Genomic DNA, 21,148 nt, shown 5'->3' with positions numbered 1-21,148 from the left:
AATATATTTGCTTAATTCAACCAATTTTGGAGGTGGAAGCCTTATATTATATCCTAAAATAAACTTTGTAATACACTGCAGGACTGTGGCTTTTGCCCCCTCATCACTTAAGAAGCATCATTTGGAAGAATCTCTTAAAGGCCTGAATTAGCAGCAGAAATGACACAGCAGGGAAAATCTTGTTTTTGGACATTCTTGCTATCAGTCGAAAATAATATAATATATCAATGTAAAATAAAGTTTTACTCCAATCGCCAGAAAAATGCCTCAAAATGTACCTTAATATGTAGACGCACTGTCAAAGTGTCCTGTGACTTACTGACTTACTAAACAGCACCGGCAGCAGTCTTTGAACCAGGCTCACCCTTCCAATCACTCAGATAATTCTAGTTTTTTTCTGCTTGATTAGTGCTCGATCGTTATCAGTAGCAGAGCATTTTCATTTGTTCTAATTTCATAATTTTAGTTGCTGGAATTGCCGGGGCGGAGCACGGCTGAGCATAGTGAAGCAGAGAGAAGAGATGGGGCTGGGTGGAGCACAGCAAACTGAGATAGTTCCATACTAGTGCAAGGTTAAAAATACAGAATTTGACTTATTTCAAGAATATAAGTCAAGCCATCAAAGGCTTCAATATTTGACGTCCTAGTTGCATTGATTTAGAGTCTCAAACTACAATTTTAGATTTTTGGGAATTAGGCAACTTTTGGGACTCAGAATCAAAATCAACAAAACTACATTCTGCTCAGCCCTTTAGATAATAGTATTATGAAAATACAGGACAAAAGCCAGTAATTAATGACCATGTGTCAACTTACCTTGAACATTAAGAACACTTATGGTCTTAACGTTGGTGAAATTTTGAGGTCATTTGTTTTTTCCTTTTTGTCCCACTGACATTTTGTATCACATGAAGATATATTTTTTAATCATATGCCGTATGTCTACAAAAACAAGTAGAAACATCCTGTAGCTTTAAAGGCATATTGCATTTCTTAAGGCAGGATGCATTTCTCACACGCTTCAACTATGAAGCAGTGGAGTCGAGTTAAAGAAACAGCAGCATGTAAGCTGCCTCACCCACAAATAAAACAGCACACTCTTATTGTACTGTCAACACTGATACATACAGAGTACATGTAAGTAGTATTTACTGCTGTAGCGGGTTGAGATGGAGCCAGTTTTAGCCACAATACTGCCAGGGTGGGGTTTAATCACAATGCATTGTATTTCACAAGCTTGTCATCTGATTGTGCGTATTATCTTAATATATAAAGTGAGTAGCCTGAAATGGATTTACTTAAGCAAAGTAGAAGTACAGTACTATAGCTCAAAGCTGTTTTTACGTCAGCAAACTGTGCATTCAACCACTGCTGTTTACCCTGTCTATCACTTTAAAGGACGGAGCCGGTGTTTATTTTTATTACTGTCTGCAAATCCCACACAGTGTGTTCGTCTGTCTGTCAATATCCTATCTATTTCCCTGTCGACTGGTTCCTACTGAAGATTTACATTTTTTAAAACTGTTTCCATTTTTTCACAGTTTTATAGCCCTGCTTTTTAAAAAAAAAATCCAGTCTCTGCGGTTACATCATGATCCGCCCTCCTGTTCCAGGTTTCCCAAACCAAAGCAGCCAGCTGTAAAATAAAACTTAAATTAGAATAGAGTTTGCAGGAATCCTATTGCACAAATGCTGCTTTAATTTGAAGATATATCTTGAAAGCGTGTGGCATTAATACAAGGGCAAAGCAAAAATGTGAACTACTTCCACTCTGCCTCCGCAGCAGGAACCATGTGTCAACCCACTATTTCTTTGATAAGTGCAACCCAAGCTGGAAATTTGGCAGTTGTTTGGACCTAACATTTCAAAGCCACGTTGCCGGCATCATTAGGAATGTTTTTATCGTTAAATACATCTGGAGTATCCAGCTTCTTAACTCAGACAGTTGTATTAAAATGAGGATATACATCTATACAATACCATGTTTACTTTAGCATCCTTATTGGAAATATGTGAAATTCTGAAACTCTGAAACTTTTAAAAGAGCTGTAAGTCTCCTTTTAAAAGAAAACCTGATGAAGGGGATCTCAGTTTTGTGGTGGCAGCTGCTGAAATCCAGTGCCAGACTGTTGTAGTGTTGTGTTCCAGCATCAACAGTATTTAAAATTCAACTAAAAACATTTCGTGTTGTCCTGTGCATTTATTCAACTTATCTACTTGGTCGTCTACATGCATGTATGGAGGTTTCAAGAAAAACAAAAGTGAAACTGTGACTTGGCCCCTGACTTGAATGCAACCGAACAACATTGGGGCATTTTTAAAATGGGACGTACAAAATCAACAAAATCCCTCCAGCAAAGAACAGCTGGAAAAAAGTCATCTGTGAAGAAGTGTAGAAATTTTGTAAATATAAGCTAATTTAGAGTTTTCCTCAATGACACAGCATCCACCACCACTTTGTCGTGCAAAAGGCCTTGGTTGGAAACCACTGTTGAATGTGTGTCTCTCAAGTCTCTCAAGCAGCACTGGATGAGAAACCTTCATGCCACCATGATGAATGAAGCCAGATCGGCCTTGGGGGGTATCTTGGAAAACCATTGACACAGCGTTGCTGCACCATCACTGCAACCAAAACTGCAACCTGAAACTGTGTTACACGCTAAGGAAGCCGTACATCAGTTCTGTACAGAGACGCCGCAGAGGGGCCTGAAATGGAAACATGTTCTGTCATCTGAAGTGAGTGCACATGGGAAGGGGGACTTAAACCTTTTGTGTGGAGACGTGCAGTATACTGGGAATTTAGGGAGAAGAGCCGACATCAAAGCAACAGTCTGTCCTGGGAAATCAGTAAGTACTTCAGCAGGACAATGCCAGGATGCATGTGTTTGACTGGGCTAGCTGATCTGTCTCCTATCAAAAATGGAAGTTTGCTTATATTTCCTAAAAATTATTAAGTTGGTCACTGAAAATACAAAAAAAAAAAACGTTGTAATTTGTCTAATAAAGGTTTTAGCAAAATGACAAATTGCAACTTGCAGTGTTTATTGCGTTAAAAAAAAGTCCCATTGTTGCTGCAAATGGGGTTTGTGTGCATCTACATAATTAAACATTAAATGGTGACTGAATCTCTCCTAGAATAAATGGTAAAGTATAAATAAATATTTCATTATGCTCTTACATGATAAACACAGTGGAAACAATGGACAGAGATTAAAACATTCAAAGAATGCCGGAAATGAGCAAAAACTGAGATCATGTCTTTGATGATAATAGTAACAATGCAGCACAAAACCCTGAACACAACATTAACATACATGACTCAACGTCCAGCATGTGGACAACAATAAATCACGAATGAGGTCTATTGCATTTCCAGACTCATACAGGTACAGTAACAACAGGCTTCATTTACATTCCTTTGGCCCGCAGTGCGCCATCTATGAGCGTCCCCACAGAGATGAGGCGGGGTGTTTTCCTGTGCCTGTTGATGTCATAGAAAAGAGAAAACAGTGTTTCCTGTTGATTTTAGTGTTTCTGCTTCCATCTGTTTGTGCAATCACACTGAAAGACAGACATAAAAAACAAAGAACGCGTCCCTCCATTGGGACACATCCTGGCTTGGCAACTTCTCGAGTCGGACTGAACGCATCTTCATCCTCCCATTGAAGTCTGCCACTCCATACAATGACACACGCACACACACACACACATACACACAATGTCAGCCGCTTCTCCACCTATGCAGTTATCACATTTCCACAGCCCCCCAGTATGCTGTCCAAAATTTCCCAGGGACATGGGACATCATTTCAAATAAAACATATGCAGGAATATAAAGGCGATAGTGACCATCCCAGTTCCAGTCTGAGTTAATTCTGCTCATGTGTCCTGAACAAGTCATGAATTTTGAATTTGTATTTGAGTGTGTGCACATGTGCTATTTAGAACAATATATTGTTGCTTTGGGATTTGAAGCCCCACAGCGGCAGTTACTATTAGTTATGTACCAGGAATAGGCCGTATATTAAGCATGAGAGCAAAGGAAAAATGCAACTGTTTACAAGCACTCGAAGATGATGAGAACCAAGGCTGCCACAGTTATAAATGAGCAGAGGGGGGGGGCACAGATGAAAAACATGAAAAACATTACCAACTGATATAAATGTCAGTTCTGCATTCACAGTTTACAACTTTCAGAAAATATCGAATAACTTTTCCATTATTCACGGCAACTAGCAGAAACGTGTTTGCTCTAAATCAAGTGTGGCTGATGATCATCCCCACACTTTCTGATTAATACAGCAGGAAGCATTTGCGCAAAAAAGAACATAAAAACACTATGGAGGCGATTTCCTGCTCCTGCAGTTTGAATTGTCTTCCATACCGTCTGTGGATTGGTAGCAGCTCAGAGGAAATGAAGCTGTGTGCACAGATGGGAGCCCACACGGTACCACCTCCGACTGAAATGAAAGCAAAAATGTCTGGGTGTTTGTGTGTACAGCCATCTCTTTGAGCTTGTATGTGTCTGTATTTAGGTATGGAAGGTCATCCATGCATGTGCCTAATGTGTGTGTGAGTGTGTGTGTGTGTGTGTGTGTGTGTGTGGGGGGGGGAGCACAGCTTACTGTTGACACTGGCTAGATGATAGTCTGAATGCTCAGCTGTGTTGATGAGTGGGAGGTCCCACCCCACCTGCCCCCTTTTGTGGAGAATGAATATTAATAATTAAAAACCATCTCAGTCTCGGCCGCCTCTGAGGATGTTACTCATTACCCCAGGATGAGCTGATACTGCTGTTGCATTAAAGGCCACTGACAGGCAGAAAGCAGAGGAGGGAAAACTGTGATGCACTGCTAAAAGGCACCCCTGAGGTTTCTGCTATCAGCTCAACTGGGGTGGAAAAAACACACTAGTTTGAGAAGACAGATTAAAAAAAACAACAAACTAAAGAATCCTGTCTCCATTAGAATGCTAACTGTGTACACACAACCTTGTGGGTTTTTTTTTTTTTGTTAATCTATCAAACTATTAGAAATCCTGAAACTATACTAATCTTATGGTGGCTGAGCAGCTTTTTTTAAAAAAAAAAACCTTCCGTCCATTTACTTGCCGCAAATGTGTTCCATCTTTCTTAATTCCCCCTTATTTTCTGAGCTCCGGGGGTAGAGGTCGCATGCCGCTACATACAAAAGCCTGTGTGTGAAAATGGCTGCCTGCCCACAGAGAGAAATGGAGGGTAAAGGGGTTGAGTTGACCTGATGTTGTGTCACAGGATTTTCATGTTCTGATCCCCGTAGTGAGATGGGGCGATGTTTAATCTAACTCACACTGCTAACCTGATGCCTCTGCTTTTATCCTGCTGGGACAGGAACTACCTTAATCTATCTGGATGATGTCACATGATAACAGCTATCATGTGACATCATCTTGCTCACAAATTCTTTAGGCAGCAACGGACAGACACAGTAAGACATCGACACATGTTGTGGACAGCTTGTTGTCCTTGACAGTTGCAGAGGTACCAGAGTTAATTTTGGTGCCTGGTTTTCATTAAGTTTTGGCTTTTGATAATACGATGTACTAGTGTTAGTCAATGAAATGATACTGTAGTTTTTGTCTCTTTTGTCCTAAGGTGTCAGTCTCATACGCATTTTGAACTGTCCCCATTATTATTAGTATACTTTTTTCTTTTCTGTTGATATGTGATTTGAATATTTGTGCTTAAAACAGATGGAAAGTTCATGTGCACTGTGGGTCTACAGAGTTTCCAGTGTTTTCTTTTTTTTTTCCTTCAGGGCTCTGAGGAAGCCACAAGACTGAAAACTATGAATTGTAAGGTTAGAGGAAAAGGCTGTTTATCTTCTTATGCACACTGTGCCCAGCAAGTGATTCAAAAGCTGGATTAATCCCAAATTGGGACTAAAATACTTTTCGCTGGGTTTAGACTCAGAGGCGAAGCTAAATTGTTGGGTAACATCAATACAGGGGTATTTTGGTTCCACACAAACATATGAAGATTTCAATTAATTGGTTGATTTAGACTATGAGACAATCACAGTAGGGTCACCTTATGGGTCAGTTATTTCTGTTGGGGGGCGCATGGTAAGTCAGAGGTAAATAAATAAGACTTATTTGAAAAGTTACTAGATGTAAATGTACGATTTATCATCACAAAAAACGGTAATGGAAAGTCAAGAGTTGGCGATAACCAGCTGAAACTGAGGGGAAAAGGTCCATTTTAACTTGCCCCACAAATGGCAACAACATTACAACAATAGAAAAAGTGCAAGGATTTGCCTGAAAAATCGCTCCACTGCAAATAGAAATTACTTAAAGTCGAAAAACAACATGCCCTAAAATTTCCTTTAAGTACCGATGTACAAGTACTTCAAACAATGTATTATAAACAGAATGGTTGTCTATGTACTGTGTTGTCCCTGACATAGACTGGCGACCTGTCCAGGGCGTACACCTGGATTTGGCCAGTTTATCCATTTCTTGTCGTTGTCACAATCACCATTTGCATCCTGTTACATTCTGACACAAACTCTCATCTCTTTGCACACCCACCTTTTTTTTTTTTTTTTTTTTTTTTGCCTGTCTCATTTGTCCAGCTTTTCGTTCAGTGCACCTGCCTGACCCCTGATTCCAACTGTCTCACATGTACCACATTTAGTCTGCTAGTACATATTTGGACAAACCATGCAGTAGGTTTCTCCTCTGCCCTCTGCATTTTTGGGACTTTGATTAGTCCGCACCATTATCAGATTTGTTTGCTGCTTGGCTTACGTGTGTATTGACCTGCGCTTGTCTGAGACTGTGATTTTTCTTAATCCTTGTCTGCTGTGTCTGCGTATGATCAAAGGTCAGCAGTGTGAGTGGCCACTTATCTGCAGGAGTCATGCTCCCTGCTGTGTGACTGGCTGAGCTGTTGTTCTGCGTGTGTCCACTGGGTGTGTTTACAGTACTGTATTTGTACAGTATGCAGTATCGAAAGTACTGGGCAAAAGTTTTGTCTTTTCAACTTTACTCTTAGATGTGCTGAGTCATACTGCATTCATCATGTAACCACTCTGTGTACCTTGCATAATATTTGATCTTTGTCCTCATTTCCCGCTCTGTATCTAAACATGCCAATGTTTCCCCCTCTTTCCTACTTTTCTATTAAACGTGTTTAGACCATCCTCAATGCCATTTTTATCCAAATCCCCCCATATGTCCTGATCCAATGTGGTACCATTGATATTTCATTTGTTATATCCTGACTTGAAGAAATTAAGAATTGGAAATCCATTAATACAGACTAATGACTCCAAATCAGAAGTGGTTATACTTACAACCTCTGACCTGAGCGCTAGCAGCATTAGCAGTCTCTTGCCCATTACGGGGGGCTTTAATTAACAATGCTAGGAAAAGAGGCCAATGGCCTGGGTACTAAACCCTGCACCGTCCACCTGAGTTGCTTACACAACATCGGGCCATTCCTGTTATCTAGAGAAGGTCATCCATGCTTTTATCTCCTCCAGACTGCAATGCTCTTTATTCTGGTAGCAGCAGGAGCAACACCGAGAGACTACAGATGATACAAAATGCTTCTAGCAGGATGTTGGGACACTCCAGGAAAAGTGACAAAAGCCAGGCCTTGGCTCTATGAGCCCCTCAGGTGTGGAAGGTGTCCTCCTCAAAATGACCTCTGAATTTTGAAAAGCATTAATTTAAATGAATAATTTTCAGATTTCATGTTAGATGTTGCTCCTATTTTTTTTAACACATTTGCCGATGCTACAGTTATATACTTTGTGTTTAATAATATATTATTTAGTTATTATAATTATGTGCAAACCACATTTTCATAAAAGTTGGGAAGATGTGTAAAATGTAAATAAAAGAATGCGATGATTTCTACAAAATGCAGGTCAGCTCAACATTATCAAATACACTTTGACCAGTGGGACAACCGTGCTAGAGTTTATGCAACAGCAACAGGATTTGTTTTAGCTGATTACTTTGCTCACTTTTAATTTTAATCATAATTTTAATTACATTTTAATCAGACAAAAGTGAATGAGGAATGACTACAGTGTCATACTGTACAAAACAAAACGTGGGAATAAAACACAGGTTGATACATTTCCCGACAGTGTCAGACTTACAATAATGTGCCATGAATTTCGGCTCATTTTACATATAATGGTGCAAAAAAAAAAAAAAAGAAGAGACGAGTTTGCTCCTGTTGTTAAGCTGCATTCATAATTTAACAAGGGTTAGGTTTACAGGTCAACAGCACCTGATACTTGCCACAGCTGTTTCTCAGAGATCTTCTAAAGAAAATATGTGAACCAGTTAACCCTGTTAGAAAGGTCAAAATCTTTGTTGCCTCAAGAGGCAATTAGGTACATCCACCAACGAGGGGATTTGGAGAGACAAGCTGACCCGTGTTAAGTTGAAACTGTCAGATTGGATTCCTAACGAGGTCCACATTCTGCTGATACTTGCTTAGCGACTGTTTAGAACTTCTCAAGCGACTGACTGTCACACACTTAACCTCTAAACAAAGGAAATACCCAAGATTTCTGATGTGAAATCGAGACAGTGCAGACAAAGGTGAGGTATTATGGCAAATGGTATCGGCTTTTGTTTTCAACGAGCTCATGAAATGGAACCTGAGGATCTTTTTAAAAAGCCAGACACAGGCAATAAGTAGAATCGATCCTATATTCAGAGGCTGCGCAGCTTAAAACCACATAATGCTTGAATAATTGCCCCCAAAGCCACATATGCAGGTTTACCTGTCCCGTTTAAAGAAACAAAGTTCACCCTGATATGTGTGCGCAGCCACAAATTTAACATGCAGTCTGAATCTCGCTATGCTATCACCACTCTTTCATTTCCCTGGTTTGCACAAATCCATATTAAGCTGCGATATGTCTTTGGGGTTTGGCACCTTCACACCTTCAGAGTGGAGGAGATGAGAGTCAGCCTGTTTAATATTAATGCAGGGCCAGATGCCTGAATGGCCACTGGCATTTATCTTAACCTGCTCCAGCAGGTGTGAGCCCAGCAGGCCCCATTGGCATCCAGGAGACACACTCAACCTCTGGATCATTTAGAGGCGTTAAAGGATTATATCTGCACTGGACTGAGACTGGACCAATACACCCGAGGGGAACGGAGGGAAGGACTGAGAGGAGAGAGAGAAGAGGGAGAAATGATTGTGTCTTCTCGGGGAAGTGGGGAGAAACGGAGCTCTGAGATGGATGGGGTGTGGTGTGCACCTGGGCAAACACTCCCTGCTGTTTGCTTCTCGCTTCCCATTTTTCTCCCAAGGGCAAACAGAGAATGGAGCGCGCTGCAGCTGTCTGAGGAAGTGAGAGTGTATGTGTGTGAGCAGATGGAGTTGACCTCTACATAAGTAGCAGGGAACCACCACCAACAAACCTCCCTCCTGGGGCTCTTGGCCAATAGTCCCCATCATTACTCCCTTGAGATCCCCAGGCAGCACCACAGCCCCCTGCCACCAGCCTTGTATTAACCGTAATGAGGACACCACAGCGAGGAAAGGCGGAAAGTGACACTCGCTATCTTGGAAACATGACAGCCCTCACCCCTCTTCTGTCTTGGGCTCCCCATACCTCCCCTCATTTCCTTGCCTTGTGTTTCTGTTTTTTCTGCTATATGGGCATTGGAGCAGCAGGACCAGGGAAATGCAGTCCATCATGTTGCCATAGCATCTGTCCCCAAACACATGATTTTTAGATCATCGGGACAAGCTGTTGAGCATAAGGGAGGGACAACCTGATGAGACAACCCGACTGCTGGAAAATCAAAGTGGGCCATTTTTAATCTTAATGGCATTCACTGCTGACGTGATATAGATTCTATTTTTTCAGCAAACAACAGGCTAAAACTTTTACAACAGTTCTGCGATAAACAACCCTTTAGCGTGTGACAGCCTTCAGTCCTCGCTGAAATAGTTTTAGAGACGTGCTCATACAACGGTTTCTCTTATTTTGTCCAACCAGTTTATATCGTTGAGTATAAGCTCTTGAACAGTAAAACCTCTGAATAAGTCGACTGGGAACTCAGGAGGACATGAAAGTGTCATGGCTGAAAATGTTTTTATTAATTTTGGAAGATAAAAGCTGCTGTCAGCTGTTGGCTAAACTACAACAACCACTTCCCACTTACGTTTCTCGAACGGTGAATATGCTAAATGGTTGTTTCACGGTGTGGAGATTTGTTTGATCAGCTATTTAGAAACCAATTGGGTTTTAGTAAGAGCGCAGACGGGCAGAAAAGAAACACGATCACTATGGAGTGATGTCTGGGAAGTCCGGCCACATTTGAATAAAACTGAAACTATCACAACGTGTCCCACAAAGTTTCAAAATTCACAATTGGCTTATTTTCTCAGTCCGACAGCTGGAATTTATTTATTATTATGAAAATCTCATGAATGATCAACCCAAGGACTCACAAAGGCTTCGCAAACAATCTGATCAAGGCTGTAAAGACGTCAAAAAAATCTTTTTCTCAACAGATTTGTATGTTTGAGACTGGGCAAAGATCCTTGACTGTCTGTTTGGAGGATATACTTAATCCTCCAAAAGTAGAGGAGAGGTTCTACGGAGCCAAAGAAAATAATAACGGCACAGCTGTAGACAGAGGAACATTGATCTAAGGTAGACTGCACACTGGTCCTTTAACTTTCTTTGTGAAAAATGGAGTCGGTAATGAATGCTTGCTCATTCCGAGCTCCAAATATAAGAATTATGTAGAAAAAAAACCTTTAGGTTTAATTTTATCTTTTGAGGTTATATAGCAAGTAATAGATCTTGAGGTCCAGATGTCTTGTTAGCACAACCTGCTGTATTCTGCTCTTACTTTCCCACCTGCAGGGTTGCATTCACACAGACTGTCACTGCAGTATTGCTGTTGGATCACTTTGCAATGCTTGTGTAATACTACATTTCTGCTATTTACCTCAAGATGGACATAATCAAAAATGAAGTACTTTCAACCATGAAAACCTAACTGTATGTGTATTTTACAACTCGCTGTGCTGTGGCATGTCACCTACTAAACTTTACAAACACACACACATCCATTGCTCCAATTGGACAGATATCCAGATATTTCCAATTAATGAAGTGATACATCGCTTTAAAGTTTTTCATTGGTTGATTGTTGAGCAGCTAGCAAGCACTTTTATAGTCTGAGTCTCATATTGAAAATCAAATGGAAACTGTGAATTTCACCCAAACTCTGACTTGTCTTGGCAGAACTTGTCTAACTTGTTTTCGTAGTCTTGTCTTCATGACAACAATGTTGTCTCTATCCTCACTCAGGATGCCTTCAAATTGCATTTCCCTTATTTTCATTTAGTTAAAAGTTCGCTTACTTGACCATATGAACCAATTGCACAAATATCTTAAATGCTAAGTAGCTAAAATGATCGAATTGAAAGCTTTCTTTATTTTCTGCTTCATTAAAATAAATTGTCATGAGATCTCCAAGTTACACATGTATTTTCTAAAATAAATTCCATAATTTATTGCTAATGAAAACACTCATTAGTTGCATCTCTGTTCACCAGCTAATCTAACTTTTTGTGGTTCTTGGTGCTGGGTAGGTAGTGTACAGATGGCAAAAAACCTGTTTTCTGCTACAGATAGAAATGAGGTTGGTGAGGGTCGGTGAGACCGAACCAAAAGCAATACAGATGAGGGCCAGACAACCGAAACGATAAACTTAAAAGACACTAAACTCCCTTGTCAAGCTGACGATGATCATCTGTGGGTTTGTTACTACTAGTCTCCCTTTTAGATCCTCAGACACGTTGTTTATATGGTTTGAAAAAGGAAATAACAGCCAACAAAAAGCAATGACCAAGTATTCCAATCATAAATCCTTTTGTCAGACATTCTCTTGGCATTTTACGGTCTTGTCAAACTTTGATATGATCAGATTAACAGTAAGTGTGCTTGTGACATACACACTGTACAGTGTGCTGTTCTTTTTAGCTGAAAGGCCTCTATTGTGAAAAACTCTCCTCGGTACCTTCACAGACTAAATGAGGCAATTGCTAACGGTCATGACTAGTGGGAGCAAATGTATAAAAACATTCGGCAGCTTGGTGTGTGTGTGTGTGTGTGTGTGTGTGTGTGTGAATTGCTGGTCATGCCTAGAGTAGCAGATGGACATTCTATATGACTGATGGCCTTGTGAAACATGAAGGTGTTGTGTCAATAAACGATGTTCCAGCCCATCCATCAACTGCCACAGATAGCAACATGTGCACACTTTTATCCATTACAGACAAGGACACGTGCACATACCGCCCTGCACACACACACACACACACACACACACAATTACAGTACCTATTCACAGGAGTACCAAGTCAGACCTAAAGGTCTCTGCACAGTCAGACGCACCACATACACATACACACACTCTTACTGTTTTGCACTGCTTTGCAATAGTTTTGCTGCTTCAGTACTGTTACTTATGTGGGAAAACACAACAGTGAGAAATAAATCATGTCCAACAGAGCATGAAGGTATTGAGTTTCCCATGTGTTGCTTGTTGTTATGGTTTATGCAGTGAGGGACTAGTGCACTTTTACACACTGGGCCGCATATGAAAATCAACTTTGTATAAGTAGTGTGTGAGTTCCCCAAGTTCTGAGCTGTTTTGCTGCTTCATCACTAAAGTGTTTTTCTAGCCCCGCTCAGCAGGTTCCAAACTTGTTGTGCTGTGGCTGATAACTCATAACTGTAATTTCATACGTAATATATAACTACAATTTAAAACATATTCAGTTCAAATTGTCTCTTTTAAAACAAATTTGTTTGTGCACAAAAGATGTAAACAAAAAAAAAAACGTAGGTTAATTGAATTACGACTGTACTTATACTTAATCTATAAATTCAGATTTTTTTTTTGCCTCATTTTACAGTAGCTCCAAAGTCCTGCTGGAAGTAGCATATTTAGCAAACTTTTCTGGGGACATTTTGACTCTCAGGTTGAAAGCCACATATTATGCAAATGATGGGTTTGATACAACAATAGGCACAATGGGCAATTGAACTAATGTTCACAGAACACCTTTAATAATTTTCTCATATGATTATGTGAGTGGGGTCAAAGGGGATTGAGCCAATCTTTACCCCACTACCCCGAAACAAGTTAATCATGGGATACTCTGATTTTTAGTGAACTAGTCCTTTAAGACTTGTCTTGTTGTACGAAATTGATTCTGATAAATAATTATGCTAATTGTATGAATAACTGACCAGAAAATGATTTTTATTTGTTAGAAATTAACACAAAATGCTTATTCAGTGTCCTGTTAATAGCTGAATCCCTCGAAGTCCAAACCCAATCTGAGGCACAGCAGTGGACTTCATTTTCTTTATGGTAATGACATGTTCTGTGCACATTCCTCAGACGATTTTAATGCAATACATAGACTGCAAAGCATCATCTGTGGTTAAACAAAAACAGACCTCTCAATTTTCTTGAAATTCCCAGAGGGTGTTTCTTACTCTCTGTCTGTCTCAGCAGATCAAATCAGTCACCACATAAGACAAAGCCTGTCTGTCTGATGCATCTCTTTGCTTTTTTTTTTTTTTTTTTTTTTTAATTTTCATACACAAATACAATCATGGCCGCTGTGACATTATTACTCCATCTATAAGATCCTGCTTCCAAATGTCAGACGGATGCCCTGAGGAACGTCACCCAACCTCCCAACGAATAGAAGATGAGGAGGAGAGCATTGGCTTGTCCTCAGACGGGTAATAAAGACCAGCCCGGTGCTGTCAGCTGCCGGATTCAAAGCGAATGTTTTCAGCACGCTGCCAGTGGAGATTACAGCAGGAGAATTTCTGGACAAATCACAGTAGCTCCCAAATAATGAAAAACTTCTACTTGTGTTTTGAGGACGAAGACCGCAGATCAATCTTTCTATTAAGCGTGTTTGTTGTGCTGTCATTGCGTTCCTGGAGCTCTTCCCTTCCGCCAAACCCCTTGCGTTGCAGCACCTTCGCAGGCCACACAAAGCCAACATGTTCACACAAAGCCGACAGACAATAATATACGGTGCAGCCATTATTACTAACAGCATTACTTCCATTACAGCTCGTTATATCATTCGCTCCAGCTTCATCCTCTTGCCAACCCATATTGCCAGACATATTGATCATCCCTGATACTTAGCGCATTAATGCTCCTTTCGAATGAGAGAGGGCTTCGCTTGAGTGTTTGATGTGGGTCTGAGCATTTTCACATACGCCGTAACAACCTCCAATTTTCAAGCGAATACCTCATAATACCTCATAATACCAAAACAATGCTTAAATAACAGTAAAGTAATGCAATTGCTTTTCAAAGAATTGTAAAAATGCGGTCTCACAGGGGTCCTGAGGAAAATGAGACCATTGCAGTGATTACACACACAGAGTTATCTGCAGAATACAGATGTAGCTATTTTTATCAGATACTGCTACGGTTATGGAGAGTGTAAAATGCATTCATTCCAATTAGAAAATTAATATTTTATTGTGGTTTGTCATTAATATTTCATTTTCCACTGATTATTATTGCATATTGGCTGTGATTAAAGTCAGAATGTCTGGGGCTTGATTTGGAACAGCTTTGATCATGTAAAACAGAGTGTCCCAGTCCCTGGGCTGTGCTGTGGTACATGGTCTTGGAACATTTGCTACAGGGCTAAATTTACAATTTAGATGGATAAACTGTAGATCATCAGTACACAAGGTAAATAGTTTTGTCGTTATGACTTTTCTGTTGAATGAACTTTATGCAAGGACATGTTATCAATGCCGGAAGATCTATGTGAACTGTTTTTATTAGACTTATTCACATTGCATTCCTCCTCACCACAGTGTGTTAAATCAGTCATTTTTAGTATTATAAACCAGTTTGCACTTTGTTTAAACCCCCAAACTCCTCTGTTACTCAAACCGGAAAGATTTGCAGTATTTGCATGTTTTAAATGTAATTGGCCTACGGTTTGTTTGATTTAGCAATTAAAATGACTTTTGTGTGACTTCTTAAAATTCTCTGAATCAGTTTGTCCACGTGCAAAGTTCTGCCACTTTTAATTAGAAGAAAATTTTTAACCCATTCCTGAGATATTGCCTTCACGAGTATGGTAGAGATGTACAAACCCCATTTCCTGTTAATTGGCAACAGGTCAGTGTCGTGATTATGTATAAAATGAGCATCTCAGTGAGGCTTAAAAGCTCCAAAGTAAGAATGTGGCAAGTTGCATAACTCTGTGAAAAAATAAATGTTCAATGCTTTGAGGAAAATAATTCACAGTGTAAAATTGCTAAACATGTGTAGGTTAAATCATCCGTAGTTCATAATCTCAGGACATACGGGACAAGATCAAAAACCTGTAAGGTCTGACGTTTGGGTCTTCTGGAAGCATCCTTTCAAAAGCAGGCTTTAATTCTGTAGTGGAAATCACTGCATTGGCTCAGAAACATCTGTGAAAAGGATCGTTTCACCGGAAATGACAGCAAAGTTAAAACTTTACCAAAACACTTTTTTTTTTTTTTTTTTTAAGTGAGCAAGATCTAGAAACTTTGCCTCCTTCTCTGAGCCTGAGCTCATTAAAAATGGACTGAGGTTAAATTTGAAAACTGTCTGCCATATGAAATTTGTAAACACATATGGATGGACGACCTGAAAACATAATGACTTTGAGTCTACCTATCATAGAGCCAAAAAAAAAAAAAAGCTGAACAGTGGACAAAAGACCAATTCTTTCAACCTGCACCTACTCAGGTAACGCGTACTGTTCAGTGGTACATGTACTCACCTCTTTGAGCAGCCCTACTGGTCCATTGCTGCTACAGTCTTCACAAATGCACGACGTGTCAAAGTGGAGAATGTGGACAGATGGACACCCAGGCTGTTTGGATGGCCCCCCTCATTAAATCCTCCTCATCCAGTTGACCCCGTGTGGCAAGGAAGCTCTATGCTGGCACTGGCAGTTTATGCAGCAGGACTGGGCTGCCATTCATCACCCATGGCAAGTTAAACAATGTGCACAATCTGTTTATATCCGTAATTATAAGGCATCATTGTGACCATGAGTTGCGAGGGTTCAAGAACATCTGCTTAGAGTGCTCCACCAGGAGGAAGGCTGTAGCTGTGAAGGTGTATGGGCAGAGATAAATCCGGTGTGATAGGTATATTAGGTATGTCAGTGTGTGAGGGGTCAGACAAAGAATACAAATCTCTATCCGAGTAGACATTTTGCAAGGCCTTATGCTCTTCTAGAGTCTCTGCAACAAATCAGATTTTTCTTTTTTGTGCAATTTTCACACGTTGATTTAAGTTTCAAATATCACTGTACCATAAAGTCCGCACACCGTTTCTTTCGCTTACGTATGTCTCTAGTCTCTTTTACCACGATGGTGCAGCTGCTTAACCAGGCACCGAGTTTTCCGAGAGCTCGCACCCATCAAATTCATGTTTTTCACTAAAAGGAGAGACAAATGTTCCAAAAACAGTTTTACCACCATTGTGGCTGAGATTTAAAATGTAAAATAACAAAAAAACAGATGCGTACATGAATTATAGTGAGCAAAACAAGGCAGAGAGGAAAACCGACCTACATAATGCCTGAGCAAAGAACAGGGAACGTGTGCATATTCTAGGTAGAGCGAAGTGAGGGCGACGCAGCCTAATAGCATAATGATATTAATGAGACACCATTCATCATGCAGACTCATCACTTAAGTTGATGAATACCAGCAATTTAAAGCAGGGACTCGAGTGGAACAAGCCTCTCGCTGCTCCAAAAGCTCACCTTTCAGTCTATTATGCCACGTGTCTCCCCCAGACTTTAAAGTGAACCAACTAATAGGACAATCGCTGAATGTATCAGCAACAAAATCAGAAAGATTAGTGAGGCATTAATCAAAAAAAAAAAAAAAAACCCAAACAAAACAAACAATCCAAAATAACATTAAAATTACTCTTAGTGTTTTCAAAGACAACGAGGAATCCAATTAAACACAGGCATGCATGTGCTCATGTTTCCATGCACATGAACTCCCACATAGAGCCAAACCATCAAAACCCTCGACTCCTCTTTCTCTCCTCTAAGTGTACCATAGAAAGCACATTTTAATTAGATACAGTTAATTAATCACTCCCATCCATGAACCCGTCCGCATAATTGCAAAATGCTGATATGTTCATTACTGCGGAGGAATGGTAAATAGAAACATAAAGTTTAGAAGTGATAGGAATCAAACAGGGAGGCCTGGTCTAATTAAAGGGATCTAACATTAGCTGATTAGGGGCAAAGCTGAAACCTTATCTTGAAATTTCTGCGCTTGGGAAAAAAAACAAAAAAAAACATGGCCAAATGAGATTTAAAAGAGTGCTGTGTTTGCCCCTTATAGCAATCAAGTCAGTCGTACATGAATAATTCATCCGTAAAGAGGCATTTGTTTGTGAGTCAGTTTGTGAGTCATTTAAGGCGTTTAACTTTTTTTATTTTTTTTTTTTAAAGTCTCACTCCTTTATTTTTCTTCTTCGCCTTAGTTAAAAAAGATCATAAGCTGCTGCAGATGTTTTCTGTTTGCGTTAGTGCGAATCCTGTTTGCCTTTTTTTGGGGGGGGGGATTTGACTGAAATAAGCTTTAATGAATGGGACTGGGTGACAGAAAGAGACAATTTACATTCAAATTGTAAGTTTGCGCTGACACATTTAAAAATAGCAGGAAGGGGCTGTTTTAGGAGAGCAGAGAAAATCAAATTGCACATACTCACACAGGTTCACCCAATAAACAAATCTATTTTTGTGAGACATGAGCTTAGTGGGGACATTTTTCACCATCAGAAATAGTGATTCCCATCTCCTCTCGTCTTAAAATGTTAAATTGTTACTTTATTTTACTTTCCAGGCTCATATTTGTATCAGTAAACCCATCAGTGCTATTCCACCTGAGTTTTTTTAATCTCTACACATGTGTAGCAATAATTGCCATATATTAAATCTGGACTACCAACGACAAAAGGCAATTGTAGCTGTGCTAATTTACTCAGTAACGTTTGTAGAATAAAATGTTTCCACTAATTCAATAACTGCTTCCTACAGCGCACACAGACATGTATGCATGGATTCATTTCCACAAGCTCAACTCAAACAGTGTTTTTCCACTGGCAGGCGAAAATCTATCAACTCATCCCAGTCTTAGAAAATAAAAGTCCGGTGCGGTGCGGCAACTGTTCCCGCCTCAGAAGCAATATTTCAGTGTTGGACCCACCAATAAAAGCATGTGGGAAGAATGTGCTTAAATCACTCAGGCTCCAGGGATACACATTTTTGAACGCTGGAGCCCGATCAGACAAGTGTTCCCGCGTACAACTGGCCAGACATTGTTTTCTTTTCCTCGAGTGTCTGCTCGGCCCACTGCACTTAACCAAAAAAAAAAAAAAAAGGCACAAAGAAACAAACAATGTCACTATCAAAGGTTTCCTGATGTTTCGATTGTAAACCAGGGGGGAGCTGACAGCTAAGCTGCATCGTGTGACTATAGTGAAATGCACTTTCACATTTTCCCTTCTGCTGGTGCTTCCTGTCGGTCGGGCCCTGTCGTCCCCGGCTCTCCCAGCACGTCAGTCCCATCACTCTTCTCTTTTCCCTTTCGCCATCTGTATTTCCTTCCTCTATCTCATTGCTCAATCTCTTCCTCTTCACACAAAGATCATCCAAGCACTCTGTGATTCTTGCAATAGCGGTGGGCGTGCTATTAGACCCATTAGTCCAATATCCTGGTGTTGAGTGGGGATGATGAGAAATGGATTGGCAGTGATGCGGGTTGCGTGCACTGCTGTGAGGTTTGTGTGAGCGCGTCTGTGTGTGGGCAGCCGTAAATGTGAGGAGTGTGTGGTTTAATGGATGGTTATGAAGTGCATGTGGTACAGAGAGCAAGGAAGAACAAGATAATGGCAAGCCGATATGATAATGGGTGCGTAATGTAGAGTACCGTACTTTATGTGTGGACCGTGTTAGGACGACTCATGCACATGTGCTGGAGATAGAGATGAAGACCGGTCATTTTGACATTTTCATAAATACTGCAAAAAACCTTTCTTATTTGGTAATATTTCATCCTAAGTCCAATTTTTTGGGAGGACACGGACAGCAAGCAATTTTAGCTACGAGGGCGACTGCAAAATATATCTCTGTAGGTCGTTTGCATCAGCCAAAAGAGATGTATGACAGCTGAGTGACATCAGGCAGCTTCAGTAAACATGACATGACCACATACAGTCGTATTTGGACACGCAAAATTATGGGGGTCACTGTGAATGATGTGAACAATGCTGACGGCTCTTTCTACCAGAGACTGTAGTTTGAGTCCACTGTGAACAAAACCTTCTGTTGTCATCACTGTAACCATGACGCTCACTTTGTGCACCAAGCGACATATGTCAGAGGGAGCTGTCACGTAAAGCCAAGTGACAACATTTTTGACAAACCCTAACCCTGTTTCTTTGCTGCCTAACGCTGTGTACCCGCACCAAACTGCAATATCACAGCAACAACAGCATTTGGAACATGTGACAACAATGTGACTGCAGCTGCCATTTTGGTGCTTGGCCCAAGTGGGTGCAATTTCACCAGACGCCTGCTGCCATGGTGGTGCTCTTTCAACCTGACAAGAGGTTTGGTAGGAACCAGGCTGTGGTTTCCATGAGACTGCATTCGTCACTTTAAAGAAAAGAACACTATTGTTTATCATCTTAGGTGGTGATGCAGAAGTGTGCGTAGTAGTTTGCCAACATCTAATGAACAGAGTAAATAATACCAGAGTGACATTCGGTGGTGTCTTTTAAAGTCTTTGTGAGCAGGCCGGGTGGATTATTGGATGACAAAACACTTGATTGTTGCTGATTGAATGAGTCCTGATCGTTAAGTCAATTTTGTTGCTTCAGTCAGTGCTGCTTCTGTATTTTAACCCACCCTGTGATCTTTTCCTAACCTGAACCTTATTGTTGTTCGCACCTCATCCAAAGCACACTGAGGTGCATAACATCACATGATGGAGCGGGAGCAGGCTGACTAAAACTGAGGCTGTCACAACAGCAATTGAATGGTGTATTAACTGACTCTCAACAAAATAGTTTGGTTTTAAATAAAAAAAGAAAATCTAAATCTAAATTAGTGTCCATCCACTGTGGATGATAATACCTGAATTTCACTCTAAATTATACCCAACTATTACTACTACTGTATGACTCATGATGATGGTAACAACATGGTAACTGTGATTAGGTTATTTGTAATAGATCATCCTTGGAGGAGTGTTAGGTTTCAGTTACTTCACAAATTCATGGCTATGATGCCATGTTAGCTGCTGTCCAGTTACAAGAACAATGTATCTGAGACCATGAGCCTTTCTGAAAGCAGAGCACCACCCATCAATCAAAGCGGTTATCAGATGCAAATGTTCGTGTTGCTGCATGACTCAGTGAGATTCATGCCACACTTCATTAACTCCGTGCTCTATTTTTTTTCAATTATTGAAAGAAATGGTGTGTAAAATGGTACTGAATGGTGCAGGAAAAAGAGCAGCACTTATCTGATGGCATGGCCCTAAAATCAATTGTTGTGTATCTTGAATGTAGGAGAGTGAAGTTGGTATGTTTTCTCCATGTGTCAATGTTTTTAACCAGATGAGAATAAGGTATGAAAACGGTTTGAGTCTAAATTAAAACTAACTAATGTTTTAAACAACTGCACTTCATCAAATTTTGCAACATTGGGGTTTTCAGGGGACGCTGACTATCAGTCCCTTTTTGATTTTTGATTGTGTATTTAGTCAGAGATATTTAAAGGAGCCTTGTGGACATTTTGACTACCGGCAGCATTTGAGCAATGTTTTAATAAGTGGGACTCAGTGAGTTCACTCAAAATGAACAGTTTAGTAGAAGCTTGCAAATGAAGCAACGCGTTGACGAAGGCCACAAAGAAGTCAAATGTGGGTATTAAAACAGCAAAATAAAACTTTCTGTGCTATTTTAACACTGTGTGTATGAACCGGGAAAGCGTGGCACTGAGGTGACGGCCTGTATCTGCCTTCCGGGT

The sequence above is a fragment of the Channa argus genome, chromosome 17, assembly GCF_033026475.1.
Source record: "Channa argus isolate prfri chromosome 17, Channa argus male v1.0, whole genome shotgun sequence".
NCBI classification, from domain to species: Eukaryota; Metazoa; Chordata; class Actinopteri; order Anabantiformes; family Channidae; genus Channa; species Channa argus.
Note: the sequence above shows the minus strand (reverse complement) of the source record.